Here is a 15,324-nt window from a genome sequence, read left to right as displayed (position 1 = left end):
CCTGGAGGCATTTACGACATTCACAAACGAAACCTTTACATCTTTCCTTCAGTCACGGCGGCTTTGTTTACTTTTATCAGTTTATGATTATGGACCCGAGGTTGTTATTGTTATAAACATCATTGTATAGTGCTTCGGGGCTCATAAACCGTTTGATAAATGTAAACAAAGCCGCCATGATTGATGGAAAGATGTAAAGGTTTCGTAAGAGCACAACAACAAGCCTTCATAGGTGTTGATCGGGACTGTTGATTAAATACAGGGAAGATGATGCAGAGTTAGCTAGCCAGCTGGTCGGCCAGTCAGCCGGCTGGTCGGCCTGTTAGCCAGCTGGTCGGCCAGTCAGCCGGCTGGTCGGCCTGTTAGCCAGCTGGTCGGCCAGTCAGCCGGCTGGTCGGCCTGTTAGCCAGCTGGTCGGCCAGTCAGCCGGCTGGTCGGCCTGTTAGCCAGCTGGTCGGCCAGTCAGCCGGCTGGTCGGCCTGTTAGCCGGCTGGTCGGCCAGTCAGCCAGCTGGTCGGCCAGTCAGCCGGCTGGTCGGCCAGTTAGCCGGCTGGTCGGCCTGTTAGCCGGCTGGTCGGCCAGTCAGCCAGCTGGTCGGCCAGTCAGCCGGCTGGTCGGCCAGTCAGCCGGCTGGTCGGCCAGTCAGCCGGCTGGTCGGCCAGTCAGCCCACAGGTCGGCCAGTCAGCCGGCTGGTCGGCCAGTCAGCCTACTGGTCGGCCAGTCAGCCTACTGGTCGGCCAGTCAGTCAGCTGGTGGGCCAGTCAGCCTACTGGTCGGCCAGTCAGTCAGCTGGTCGGCCAGTCTGGCGGATTTTAGATCAATTATCGGAGCTAAGTTGTTAGGTTAAGTCGCTTGGTTATGTCAAGTTGAAATTAAGTTAGGTTTGACGCAGCGTGCGCGGCTGAGTCATCAGTATACGAAACCTTTAGGTCTCGGTGAAACTAGCGTCATGTATATACGAAGCCTTCATTTCCGTCAATTCTCTGCTTCCATGACGAAGCTATGCTCAGTCTTCATCAAATTATAATTCAACTTAACACACTTTCTCTCTGAGGCGTGTGTTCAAGAAATGTGTAGATAAGTAGACTGAAATTGTATAATCTACTTCCTGGTGTTCACTTGGGGTATTGAACCATCTACTTCCTGGAGTGGACCTATAGTATCATCTACTTCCTGGTGTTCACTTAGGGTATTGAACCATCTACTTCCTGGAGTGGACCTATAGTATCATCTACTTCCTGGTGTTCACTTAGGGTATTGAACCATCTACTTCCTGGAGTGGACCTATAGTATCATCTACTTCCTGGTGTTCACTTAGGGTATTAATGAAGCTTGAACCTTTTTTTTTGTAAGGGTTTAAGAACGTCAAGATATTAAATGTAATGTTGTAGTTACTTACGAATACAAATACAAATATTTATTCAGGTAAGTACATACATACAAGGTGAGATACAAAAAGTTGATGGATTTATAAATAGAGTTAGTACATACACTGCCTAAAGCCACTATTACGCAAAGCGTTTCGGGCAGGACTTAATTGTGTTTTTCTACTGTTGAAGTTACGTAACATCTACGATAATGAATTTATAAAAAAAATATTATTACCAGCTTAAGAGAAGAGCTCTGACGATGAACATACAGATTATTAAGGAGCCGCTAGAAGACTGGTATGGTACTGGGGCGGCCAGCCACACTGCCATTGGTGCTTGCTGCAGGGCTAAACCACCCAATTGGTTACGCGGTCGTTGGGTATTGATGCTCCAGCTCCCTGGTGTTGCTGCTTGCTGCTCTGGTTTAGACGACCATTAGGTGTTCTCAGCTTAAGGAATGTTATTGGGCGCTGGTTCTTAGTGTACTACACCTGTGGCAGGTGGTGTGGCAGGTGGTGTGGCAGGTGGTGTGGCAGGTGGTGAGGGAGATGGTGAGGCAGGTAACGAGGCGAGTGTATAACAAGGTAACAGAAACACTATACACAGGTAACAAGGCAATATACACACTTAACAAGACGTTATACACAGGCAACCATATAATATACACACAAAAACACTTTACACATACAGAAAATAATAAGCCACACATACACAAGGTTTAAAACAGCTAACCCAACCCTCAAGGGCACTACACACACAGCAAACAATCACTATACACACGGAACAAACACAACCAAAGTTGTAGTTGCAATTTCATTTAATCGTCAACTGGTCCAGCATTACCGCGGAAACAAAAATACAACTTTTAAACCCTAACTGAAAGCTCAGGCGGGGGGGTGGCTCCCCTCCCCCTCCCCCTCGAGTATATAAACAAGGAGTGCCACAGAGAGTGGCTCAGTTGGGTGTCATCAGTGCCAGGTCGTACATTCCAGGTGAGGACCCGAGGAATATACAGGGATATACACCGGGATGTATATACCTCGCTTCTCGGTGTATGTGTACACTGAGAGTTTGGTTTAGTGCTGGTCTATGGGATATAATTGTTGGTTGGTTCAGTATAAACTCTTGGGGTGGCCTTAGCAGCAAGCCTCCAGGGGTTGGTAGGCATTAATCCGAATACCAAAACCAACAAATGTGAGTTTAGGAGCCAAGACACACCCGTGGTGTGTCCTGGGCCCGTGGTGTGTCCTCGGCCTGTGGTGTGTCCTCGGCCCGTGCTGTGTCCTGGGCCCGTGGTGTGTCCTAGGCCCGTGGTGTGTCCTCGGCCCGTGGTGTGTCCTCGGCCCGTGGTGTGTCCTGGGCCCGTGGTGTGTCCTCGGCCTGTGGTGTGTCCTCGGCCCGTGGTGTGTCCTGGGCCCGTGGTGTGTCCTAGGCCCGTGGTGTGTCCTCGGCCCGTGGTGTGTCCTCGGCCCGTGGTGTGTCCTGGGCCCGTGCTGTGTCCTCGGCCCGTGGTGTGTCCTCGGCCCGTGGTGTGTCCTGGGCCCGTGGTGTGTCCTCGGTCCGTGGTGTGTCCTGGGCCCGTGGTGTGTCCTCGGCCCGTGGTGTGTCCTCGGCCTGTGGTGTGTCCTCGGCCCGTGGTGTGTCCTGGGCCCGTGGTGTGTCCTCGGCCCGTGGTGTGTCCTGGGCCCGTGGTGTGTCCTGGGCCCGTGGTGTGTCCTGGGCCCGTGGTGTGTCCTGGGTCCGTGGTGTGTCCTCAGCCCGTGGTGTGTCCGGGGCCCGTGGTGTGTCCTCGGCCCGTGGTGTGTCCTGGGCCCGTGGTGTGTCCTCGGCCTGTGGTGTGTCCTCGGCCCGTGGTGTGTCCTGGGCCCGTGGTGTGTCCTGGGCCCGTGGTGTGTCCTGGGCCCGTGGTGTGTCCTGGGCCCGTGGTGTGTCCTGGGCCCGTGGTGTGTCCTGGGTCCGTGGTGTGTCCTCGGCCCGTGGTGTGTCCTGGGCCCGTGGTGTGTCCTCGGCCCGTGGTGTGTCCTCGGCCCGTGGTGTGTCCTCGGCCCGTGGTGTGTCCTCGGCCCGTGGTGTGTCCTGGGCCCGTGGTGTGTCCTCGGCCCGTGGTGTGTCCTGGGCCCGTGGTGTGTCCTCGGCCCGTGGTGTGTCCTCGGCCCGTGGTGTGTCCTGGGCCCGTGGTGTGTCCTCGGCCCGTGGTGTGTCCTCGGCCCGTGGTGTGTCCTGGGCCCGTGGTGTGTCCTGGGCCCGTGGTGTGTCCTGGGCCCGTGGTGTGTCCTGGGCCCGTGGTGTGTCCTGGGCCCGTGGTGTGTCCTCGGCCCGTGGTGTGTCCTCGGCCCGTGGTGTGTCCTGGGCCCGTGGTGTGTCCTGGGCCCGTGGTGTGTCCTCGGTCCGTGGTGTGTCCTGGGCCCGTGGTGTGTCCTCGGCCCGTGGTGTGTCCTCGGCCTGTGGTGTGTCCTCGGCCCGTGGTGTGTCCTGGGCCCGTGGTGTGTCCTCGGCCCGTGGTGTGTCCTGGGCCCGTGGTGTGTCCTGGGCCCGTGGTGTGTCCTGGGCCCGTGGTGTGTCCTGGGTCCGTGGTGTGTCCTCAGCCCGTGGTGTGTCCGGGGCCCGTGGTGTGTCCTCGGCCCGTGGTGTGTCCTGGGCCCGTGGTGTGTCCTCGGCCTGTGGTGTGTCCTCGGCCCGTGGTGTGTCCTGGGCCCGTGGTGTGTCCTGGGCCCGTGGTGTGTCCTGGGCCCGTGGTGTGTCCTGGGCCCGTGGTGTGTCCTGGGCCCGTGGTGTGTCCTGGGTCCGTGGTGTGTCCTCGGCCCGTGGTGTGTCCTGGGCCCGTGGTGTGTCCTGGGCCCGTGGTGTGTCCTCGGCCCGTGGTGTGTCCTCGGCCCGTGGTGTGTCCTCGGCCCGTGGTGTGTCCTGGGCCCGTGGTGTGTCCTCGGCCCGTGGTGTGTCCTGGGCCCGTGGTGTGTCCTCGGCCCGTGGTGTGTCCTCGGCCCGTGGTGTGTCCTGGGCCCGTGGTGTGTCCTCGGCCCGTGGTGTGTCCTCGGCCCGTGGTGTGTCCTGGGCCCGTGGTGTGTCCTGGGCCCGTGGTGTGTCCTGGGCCCGTGGTGTGTCCTGGGCCCGTGGTGTGTCCTGGGCCCGTGGTGTGTCCTCGGCCCGTGGTGTGTCCTCGGCCCGTGGTGTGTCCTGGGCCCGTGGTGTGTCCTGGACCCGTGGTGTGTCCTCGGCCCGTGGTGTGTCTTGGGCCCGTGGTGTGTCCTAGGCCCGTGGTGTGTCCTCGGCCCGTGGTGTGTCCTGGGCCCGTGGTGTGTCCTGGACCCGTGTTGGGGGCCCAGAACACCACACAGTCAGTGACGGTGTTGAAGTCATCACCACATGCGTGTGGGGGGAGGAAAGGGTGGGAGGGGGGTGACAGAGGGTCAGCTATGGGAAGGGAAGGCTCTCAGCCTCCCAGTAGGACTCTGAAGTCGTCTGTTCCTGTCTCCTCCTGTGTGGAAAAAGACGTTGATAAGCCTTAAGACCAAGACCCAAGAGCCACATCACTAAACATAAACCAACGGACTAATCTTGAGGTCTACCGTTGTCAGCGTTACCAGTACTAACACCTACCTATTCACTCTGGTGTTTATCCGTTCCAAATCGGTCAACATGGGTGCTTCCTCGTTTTCCGCCCTTAGCTTAAGGAATGCATATTGATGACCTCTGGCAGGTCAGTGGGCATAAAGCCCATCAGGTCAGGCCGGGAAGAGCAAGGTCTTTCATGGACCACCTCGTTGTAACATCCCCCAGCCCGTTCTCGCATACAAAGATCCAAGCTCGTTAATCAAGCCGCCAAACCCCCTGTTTATGAATGAAAAGCGGTTTACACACGACTCACAACTGTTGACGTTCGAACACTTCCGGAACAAGTGCTTCACTGACGAATTGTGTTCGAACCACAACGCTGTAAATGCTTCACCCACGTACTACAAATACAAATAATCGCCAACAGAACCTAAACACCTAACCTAACCTATGCCTATATCTGCACAATATGCTAATATAATATAATATTACTTTATATTTGAGAAAATTCCCGTTATGAATGAACAGCATGTTAAAATTTTTGAATGTGTCTGTGGGGTCGACCGCTGTATGGAATGGACTTGAGTCGAGGACAGATCGTGTGTAAATCTTTTTCATTCATAAACAGGGGATTTGGCGGGTGGGTGGAATCACATTTGGGTCTTTGGAGGACGGGCTGCTTCGCTCACGTCCTCTGTTCGAATCACAATTCTATAAATGCTTCATCCACGTACTTCAAATATAAATGATCGCCAACAGAACCTAAACACCTAACCTAACCTAAGCCTAACTATGCATAGAATTTTTATGTTTAATAATATTAGTTTATATATGAGAACAAACCAATTTTTAATACACAGCATGTTGATATTGATGAATGCGTCTGGGGAGGACGGCCGCTGCTTTAACCAGCCTAGTTAACCGTCCTCACACAATGCGAGGACGGGTAGTGTGAGGACGGGTTGCACATCCCTAGGGTATGTCTCTTCATCCCAGTCACATCTTAAGTCCAAATTCAGACACGGAGACGATATGATCCCAGAGGAGGATAAAGACACACAGCACATGTGTTGTCACGGCACATGTGTTGTCACGGCACATGTGTCGTCACGGCACATGTGTCGTCACGGCACATGTGTCGTCACGGCACATGTGTCGTCACGGCACATGTGTCGTCACGGCACATGTTTGGGCGTGAGGTAGACAAGTGCAATTTAAGATGTGGTCTCCTTCTTGTTTTGTTTTTGAGTCACGGACTCGTTTGAAAATTTGGAGAAAGCTATGGACCTCCTCCTTAGAAAGATGCACATAAACACAGTCTTGCAAATAATTTATATAGTTGATTTCATTTAAAACTGATTTGCATCGTAGAGTGTGTATGACGCTTTCACCAACCCTTCTCTGAAGCCCTTCAATGGACCCCATGGGGGCCATAGAGCACATAGGTTAAGTTAGAGTGCTCTACACTCTACACAACGGGAGGACACACATGTGTCTCTCGCTGATTGGGTCACCTCGCTGATCTGGTCACCCACTAAGGTCACCAGGCCTCCAGCCCAACACCAAATCAAACTGCAACAACAATTAGCAATGCAAGCATCAATTTTATTATCTAAGTCCCGCTTCTATTATGTAATGCTTATTAGCTTAATGTCCCCATGTGGTTGAGACAGGTGGCGCCACCGCCGGCGTCCGCCACCTGGTGGACGGGGGAACGTTTTACCGTCATTCTCCTGCTGTCATTACTTTCCCTTTCATAATAGTGTTACGTCTCTCGACTTCCGCCTCTGACATTCCTTTAAGTCATTGTGTAAGGAGAGCAGGTAAACCAGAAGGTAAAGGTGGGTATAGTATACCGCCTACCCTCTCCCTGCGGCCAGCCATCCTCTCACTCAAGACAGTAGTTTGAAGGCATAGCTTTCCTTCAAGCGCGCCTTGCTGCTTTCAGTAATCATTGCACCACTCACCTTCACTGTCGCTGATCACTGAGGTGTACTGTCGACTCCAGGAAGATGTAACTTGGTGGGTATACACGGAGAGTTTACATATAGTCTCGGCCGTGTTTAAGAAATAGTAAGACACGTTCCTGCAGGAAATGTTGGATCTATGGGTCACCTCAAGCAACAGCCTGTTGGACCAAGTTATCACAAGTCAACCTGGCCTCAGGCCGGGTTTGGTGAGTACAAGAACTACCAGAACCTGCTACAGGTATACTAAAGAAGTATACTTACTGGTTGGCCAGTTACGTAATGTTGAAGCCTTAGTTGCTCTCTTGCGGTTATTAAGGGTAGTTCAGGAAAAATGTAAAGTGGGGGTGGGACATTTGACAAGCCGTCAGCGTCCTGCCCCTGTCGAGGCCACTAGAAAGGGAGATGGCGGCCCTCAGGTAAATTCAGGTAAACATTGGTGAGTGGACAGACCATCTGGCGGTGGCAAATGTGAGTTACTGGCTAATGATGTCTGTGGTCACTGTCACCCCTTCTCTTCTCCACAATAATAATGGATGAATTCGCATTTATGGCAACGTTTAACAGCTGGTGCTGGAGTGTCATGAGGTGCCACACGTGTGGCACCGATTCAGAATCGGTGTTGGGGGCTGCTGCAACGAATCGCACCCATGAAAAAGCCCATCACAGTCCTTGCTCGCGGACAATCCAATTTCCCATCCACGCAAAGTTTCAGAATCCAAGCTGTGTCCTATGGAGAGCAGGAGGGGCCTCGTAGCCTGGTGGATAGCGCGCAGGACTCGTAATTCTGTGGCGCGGGTTCGATTCCCGCACGAGGCAGAAACAAATGGGCAAAGTTTCTTTCACCCTGAATGCCCCTGTTACCTAGCAGTAAATAGGTACCTGGGAGTTAGTCAGCTGTCACGGGCTGCTTCCTGGGGGTGGAGGCCTGGTCGAGGACCGGGCCGCGGGGACACTAAAAGCCCCGAAATCATCTCAAGATAACCTCAAGAAGATATGCGCTGGGATCGGACGCGGCTTGGGCGAGCAGAGCCTGAGGACAGGCTGCAGCCCCGCCACAAGTCTCCAGACGCTGGTAAGGAAGGCAAGAAAATACAAGTGTTTCTCTCGAGGTGTCTACAAGGGAAAGAATGTTTGCTAATGTCCATTTATGATATAAAACCCATTTTTGACCAACTTCAGGTATAATGGTATATATCCTACGATGGTGAACACTATTCCTATATGCCCTGAGCGGCGAGTGTGGCCTCCTATACAATTGGTTTCTGTTGGTTAGAAACCGGTTTTGTGTCATCTACAGAGGTCGGCACTTGTAGGGCCGCCCTCTGTGTGGAGGCTAAAGGCTTCACCCTGAACCTCATACTAAAATCTTAGCTCACGAAAGCTGTTTGAATTCCACATTGCCTTTTATGGCCGATTATTTTTAATTAATTTTTTGTTTCCTTTTTACTCGTTACAAGTGTGAAGTAATTTATACAATGGAGAGACTATAAAAAAAATTTTTATGTGAGTGAAATATATCGATATTTATATTTAAATTTTATAAATTTTGCCCCGAGGGGCGAGTTTATTGGGCAGTGCCACTCATCCTGTGAGTGGACACACCGCCATAGCAGCATGAACAACACTCCCCAAAAGGAAGAAAACCCGCTGGGTTGTTCATCCTATCACTTGTACCCAGACACAGCTGGGACTTGCTTAACTGTCTCAAGTGAACAGCTCCTCAAACAAGAAGATTAACATCTATCAACCCTTAAAAGCTTACGTTATCTTGCGGGTGCAAAATGGGGAAATCTTTTAAGAACAGTATCAATATTTGACAAAAAGTGTTTTCCTAACTCATTCAATGTGGGGTTTATTATTCTACACATATTTCTGATGTCTCTCAGGTGTTCACATTCATGTAGATAGTGGTCAAGGCGGTGTCCGTCACTCTCATCACAGATTCTGCAACTTCGCTGATCAACTGTTGTTTCCATGGAGATATGGAATGGAAACAACAGTTGATCAGCGAAGTTGTAGAATCTGTGGTGAGAGTGATGGACACCGCCTTGACCACTATCTACGTGAATGTGAACACCTGAGAGACATCAAAAGTATGTGTAGAATAATAAACCCCACATGGAATGAAAGGGTCGGATGAATGGTGGAAAAGGTGGGGGGGAGGGGGGTAATGGGAGGTAAGGCGATGTGGGGTTGGGAGGGAGTGGGGGGCTGAGAGGGGTGAAGGATGCATGGGAGAGGTGTTGAACGAGATATGGTGGGTGTTGAAGGTGGAGGTGATGAATCACATCGACCAACCCGTCCTAGACTCAAGTCCATTCCATCCAGCCGTCGACCCCACAGACGCATTCATAAATTTTTACATGCTGTTCATTCAAAATCCATTTTTTTCAAATATAAATTAATATTATAGTATATTAGTATATTGTGCATATATAGGCATAGGTTAGGTTAGATGTTTAGGTTCTGTTGGCGATTATTTGGTTTTGTAGTAAGTGGGTGAAGCATTTAATTACAGCGTTGTGGTTCCAACAAAATTCGTCAGTGAATTTGACGGAACAACTGCTTCGTCAGAAGCAGTTGTTCCAAAGTGTTCGAACGTCAACAGTTGTGAGTCGTTTGTAAACAGTTTTTTATTCATAAATAGGGGGTTTGGCGGGTGTATGGAATGGTCTTTGGGGTCTTTGTTTGAAGGACGGGCTGCATCGATGACCTTGAACAGACTCACTGAACCTTCTGAACCAGGATTTATGAAGCATTTACGCAATCATTGACGAAACCTGTACATCTTTCATCGATCATGGGAGCTTTGTTTACATATATTAAATAGCTTATGAGCCCCGAAGTATTGTTAGGTTATTTATAACAATAACGACCTCGGGTTGTGAAGTTCCCAAACTCGTAAACTGTTTAATAAATACAAAGCCGCCATGATTACGGGAAGATGAATAGGTTTCGTAAGGGGGTTGCTTAAATGCTTGAAGGATCCTGACCCACTGACACAATGTTCTGATTATTTTTTGCAGTTCAGGCAGTGCATGATTCAGTTTGGGTGAGTGAGTGTGTGTGTGTGTGTGTGTGTGTGTGTGTGTGTGTGTGTGTGTGTGTGAGTGTGTGTGTGTGTGTGTGTGTGTGTGTGTGTGTGTGTGTGTATGTGTGTGTGTAACCTCTGGGTCTGGGTTCTTTTGTATAATTATTTGGGCATGTCCGGTGATGGCTGATCCTTGGGTTTCCCAACCAGGAGCCCCTCGCCTGCCACCCGCTGCAACCTGTCGATCGAGTGGGGTCGAAAATAAGAGACAAATCTTCGTTTTATATATATATAATTATTAGTATTATTTTATATATAATAATTATTATGAGTATTTAGTGTTCAGTGAGAAACCACAAGGTCTCCTCTGAATACTTTATATTTTCTTCTCCGAGGCTATGGGTCCTCCACATTGGCACCAGAGGTGGTACCCTCACTATATATATATATATATATATATATATATATATATATATATATATATATATATATATATATATATATATATATATATATAATATTTCGTGTATATTATTATTATTGAGAAAATCCATAGGAGCCGCGGTGAGGGTTCGAACCTATACTCTGGGGTGCGCCCAAGCACACGCCCCAGACAACTAAGCCACGACGTGGTCAAAAGATTGCAACCTGGAATTGTTCTGAATCCACGAGGGTTCAGAAGCCAGAGTGCCAGAGCGCACTCTGGCTCTGTCGTCCAGGAATTGAAGAGCGTAGACGGTGGAACTCCTGTACGACTGCCAGAGTGCCTGGGAGGGGGGGGGGAGGAGGACCTGATTGGGCTTCAGTAGAAGCCTCTAGACCCCCCCCCCCATCCCTAGAGGTTTCAGTTGAGTCCCATGTTGCCTTACTTTTAGCATGTCGTGGCCGAGTTGGTTAGGGCGTATACTTGGGAGTACCCAGTGTCTGGGTTCGAATCCTCGTCTTGGCTTCCACTGGATTTTCTCTTTATATATATTATTATATACATTATATTAGTATATATTATTATTGCAAAATGCCGCTGACTTACAAAATCATTAGAATAGCTAGAGGCTTAATTGCTTTCAGTGCATAAAATTCACCATTTCACTTTCACTGCATGAAGCGAGACCGTCGCTTCATGCAGGTCGGCGTTCAATCCCCGACCGTCCAAGTGGTTGGATACCATTCCTTCCCCACCCCCGTCCCATCCCAGATCCTTATCCTGACCGCTTCTAAGTGCTATATAATCGTAATAGTTTGGCGCTTTCCCCTGATAATTGCTTCCTTCCTGTGGCCTCCTGCGTCTTACCGACCAAGAGAGGAGAAAGCCGTAAGGTCCCTTATTACTGAGGGATGCTGGTCTCTTGGGTCGACCAAACACCAGGTAAGAAAATCTTTGGAGCAGGACTGCGGGATCGAACTGACGTCCAAGGAATTCAATCCAGATGCTTGTTCCGGGACCATGGGTGTAGGCTTGGGTCTGAAGGGACCCTCGGGAAGCTTTTGCTGGTTCGATTCTCCCCCTTTCAGCAGCTCCAATCATTTCTCTACGATATGTCATGCTGTTGGGGGTTATATATTGTAAATAGTTAGCATGTTTCTGTCAGTGGGTCTAGTTTCCTGAGACAGTACTCTGGTATGTTGCTTTATGTGGGTACTCTCGTATGTTGCTTTACGTGGGTACTCTGGTATGTTGCTTTTCGTGGGTACACTGGTATGTTGCTTTACGTGGGTACTCTGGTATGTTGCTTTACGTGGGTACTCTGGTATGTTGCTTTACGTGGGTACTCTGGTATGTTGCTTTACGTGGGTACTCTGGTATGTTGCTTTACGTGGGTAATCTGGTATGTTGCTTTACGTGGGTACTCTGGTATGTTGCTTTACGTGGGTACTCTGGTATGTTGCTTTATGTGGGTACTCTCGTATGTTGCTTTACGTGGGTACTCTGATATGTTGCTTTACGTGGGTACTCTGATATGTTGCTTTACGTGGGTACTCTCGTATGTTGCTTTACGTGGGTACTCTCGTATGTTGCTTTACGTGGGTACTCTGGTATGTTGCTTTACGTGGGTACTCTCGTATGTTGCTTTACGTGGGTACTCTGATATGTTGCTTTACGTGGGTACTCTGATATGTTGCTTTACGTGGGTACTCTCGTATGTTGCTTTACGTGGGTACTCTCGTATGTTGCTTTACGTGGGTACACTGGTATGTTGCTTTACGTGGGTACTCTGGTATGTTGCTTTACGTGGGTACTCTGGTATGTTGCTTTACGTGGGTACTCTGGTATGTTGCTTTACGTGGGTACTCTGGTTTGTTGCTTTACGTGGGTACTCTGATATGTTGCTTTACGTGGGTACTCTCGTATGTTGCTTTACGTGGGTACTCTGGTATGTTGCTTTACGTGGGTACTCTGGTATGTTGCTTTATGTGGGTGCTCTGGTATGTTGCTTTACGTGGGTACTCTGGTATGTTGCTTTACGTGGGTACTCTCGTATGTTGCTTTACGTGGGTACTCTGGTATGTTGCTTTACGTGGGTACTCTGGTATGTTGCTTTACGTGGGTACTCTGATATGTTGCTTTACGTGGGTACTCTGGTATGTTGCTTTACGTGGGTACTCTGGTATGTTGCTTTACGTGGGTACTCTGGTTAGTATCAGAGTACTCCCGTAAAGTAACTGACCATAGTACTGTCCCAGGAAACTGTAAACTGCGTGTTGACTGGTGTTGTAAACTGCGTGTTGACTGGTGATGTAAACTGCGTGTTGACTGGTGTTGTAAACTGCGTGTTGACTGGTGGTGTAAACTGCGTGTTGATTGGTGTTGTAAACTGCGTGTTGACTGGTGGTGTAAACTGCGTGTTGACTGGTGTTGTAAACTGCGTGTTGATTGGTGATGTAAACTGCGTGTTGACAGGTGTTGTAAACTGCGTGTTGACTGGTGTTGTAAACTGCGTGTTGACTGGTGTTGTAAACTGCGTGTTATCTGGTGATGTAAACAGCGTGTTGACTGGTGGTGTAAACTGCCCGGGGTACCAGACAGGCCTGGTAATAACGAAGAGTCAAACCTGCCATAATATGTGAGAGAGTGACCATATATATATACCTACGTAAATATGTAACCTACCAAAATTACTTCCTCATACACAGCCGTACTTGTGGTTGACCTGAAACCCCACTTACCATGGCTACCATTCATCATTTACGCATTCATTTACGCTTCTATTTACACCACCATTTACACCACATTTACGACACCTGTGCAAACTTTCCTCTAATCATGGCTGCTTTTTAATTACCAATTTATACGCCCCTTTTGAGAAACTTCACAACCCAAGGTTGTTACTGTAATTATCCACAACCTCGTAGTGCTTCGGAGGCCATAAACTGCATATTTATTGTTAACAAAAAGCGCCATAATATGAAAACAAATGTTTAGGTTTACTTTCTACATTAACTCTCAATTTCCATCTTTCTACCAATATCTACCTGCAGCAGTTGAAAGGTAGATTATGTAGATTATTATCAGGAGGGGACACTAAGCCGGCATGACCATACAGCACTTGGACGGGATACGTGGACAAGGAGCTGGGATATGAGGAGGAGGAGCAGGGATATGAGGAGAAGGAGCTGGGATATGAGGAGAAGCAGCTGGGATATGAGGAGCTGGGAATATGAGAAGCTGGGATATCAGGAGGAGCTGGGATATGAGAAGGAGAAGCTGAGATATGAGGAGAAGCAGCTGGGATATGAGGAGCTGGGATATGAGGAGGAGCTGGGATATAAGGAAAAGGAGCTGGGAAATGAGGGGGGAGCTGGGATATGAGGAGGAGTTGGGATGTGAGGAGAGGGAGCTGGAATATGAGGAGCTGGGATGTGAGGAGCTGGAATATGAGAAACTGGGATATGAGGAGCTGGGATATGCGAAGCTGGGATATGCGGAGAATGACCTGAGATATGAGGAGCTGGGATATGATGACCTGGGATATGAGAATGAGCTGGGATATGAGGAGAAGGAGCTGGGATATGAGGAGCTAGGATGAGAAGCTGGGATATGATAAGGAGCTGGGATATGGGAAGGAGCTGGGATAGGAGGAGCTGGGATATGAAGGTGAGCTGGGATATGAGAAGTTGGGATATGAGAAGCTGGGATTTGCGGAGAATAACCTGGGATATGAGAAGGAGCTGAGATATGAGGACAAGGAGCTGGGATATGCGGAGAATGACCTGAGATATGACGAGGAGCTGGGATATGAGCTGAAGAAGCTAGGATATAAGGAGGAGCTGGGATACAAGGAGGAACTGGGATATGAGGTGGAGCTGGGATGTGAGGAGAAGGAGGTAGGATATGAGAAGCTGGGATATGAGGACAAGGAGCTGGGATATGAGGAGCTGAGATATGAGGAGAAGGAGCTGGGATATGATGAGAAGGAGCTGGGATATGAGAGGAAGGAGCTGGGATAGGCGGAGTGAAGGAACAGTGCCTAACCACTTGGACCATCGAGGATCGAACGCCGACCTTTGTGTGATACATTTCTTGAAAACTTTTGATAAGATTCCTCATTAAATGTCTTGCCGAGGCTATATAAAACACCAGGTTATATAAATATATTAATTTGGGTGGAACTATAACTGATTACTTGATCAATCAGTTGATGATAAAACTACCTCATCAAAGATTTCTTGTAAAGATAAGAATGCTGGGTATAGCCCGTCTCAGGTGATGATATTGATGTTAAATAGTAGCCTGACTTCATCGGGTAGACGGTTCCATGTGTTCATGACCCTGTGGGTTAAAAACGCGTTTTCTGTTTTCTGTCCTGTATTGTGGCTTGTTCAGCTTGAAGCTGTTGCTCCTTGTGTTACAGCTCACCTTGTACAGAAGTGATCTGCATCAATATCCTTCAAACTGTTCAGTATTTAAAAAGGTTGTGATGATTTTGATTTGATTGTTGCCGCCGGAGGCGGCTAGTTTATTGTGCACCTCATACCCATCCTGAGTATGGGGTGCACCCATACTTAGAGGTGGGTATGGGGTGCTCATCATACTAAACTCACAGAGTGAGCTTAGATTTATCTCTAAATGGCTCAATTTTACTACAATCCAAGATATAGTGTTCGAGTGTGTGTCCCTGTCTTTGTCCACACACTTTACACTTTACTTCATCTAGATCCCTATACAAGCCGAACTGCCAGAGATACTTGTAGCCAAGTCTTATACGAGCTGTGACAACGTCTGTTAGCCTACTTACTTTGTTACTTGCCCCATACACATGTTTTACTTCACATATTTCATTGTGATGAACAATGGACCTGCTAGTTCTAGTTTGTACTGTTCTACTTTCTTCAAATCCATCCAGGAGTTCTCGTCTAATGACACTTTTAAGGGACTTATTTGATAACTCAAGATTCCGTTCA

General features: G+C 49.2%; 1 protein-coding gene across 1 annotated transcript in view; it reads left to right on the top strand.

Annotated features, from left to right (window-relative positions):
* LOC123764690 (uncharacterized) overlaps positions 1–15,324 on the top strand; it is a 194,851-nt gene that overhangs the window by 167,961 nt on the left and 11,566 nt on the right. The window lies entirely within an intron of this gene.

The sequence above is a fragment of the Procambarus clarkii genome, chromosome 48, assembly GCF_040958095.1.
Source record: "Procambarus clarkii isolate CNS0578487 chromosome 48, FALCON_Pclarkii_2.0, whole genome shotgun sequence".
NCBI lineage: Eukaryota > Metazoa > Arthropoda > Malacostraca > Decapoda > Cambaridae > Procambarus > Procambarus clarkii.
Note: the sequence above shows the minus strand (reverse complement) of the source record. Positions and strands in the feature narration are given on the sequence as shown.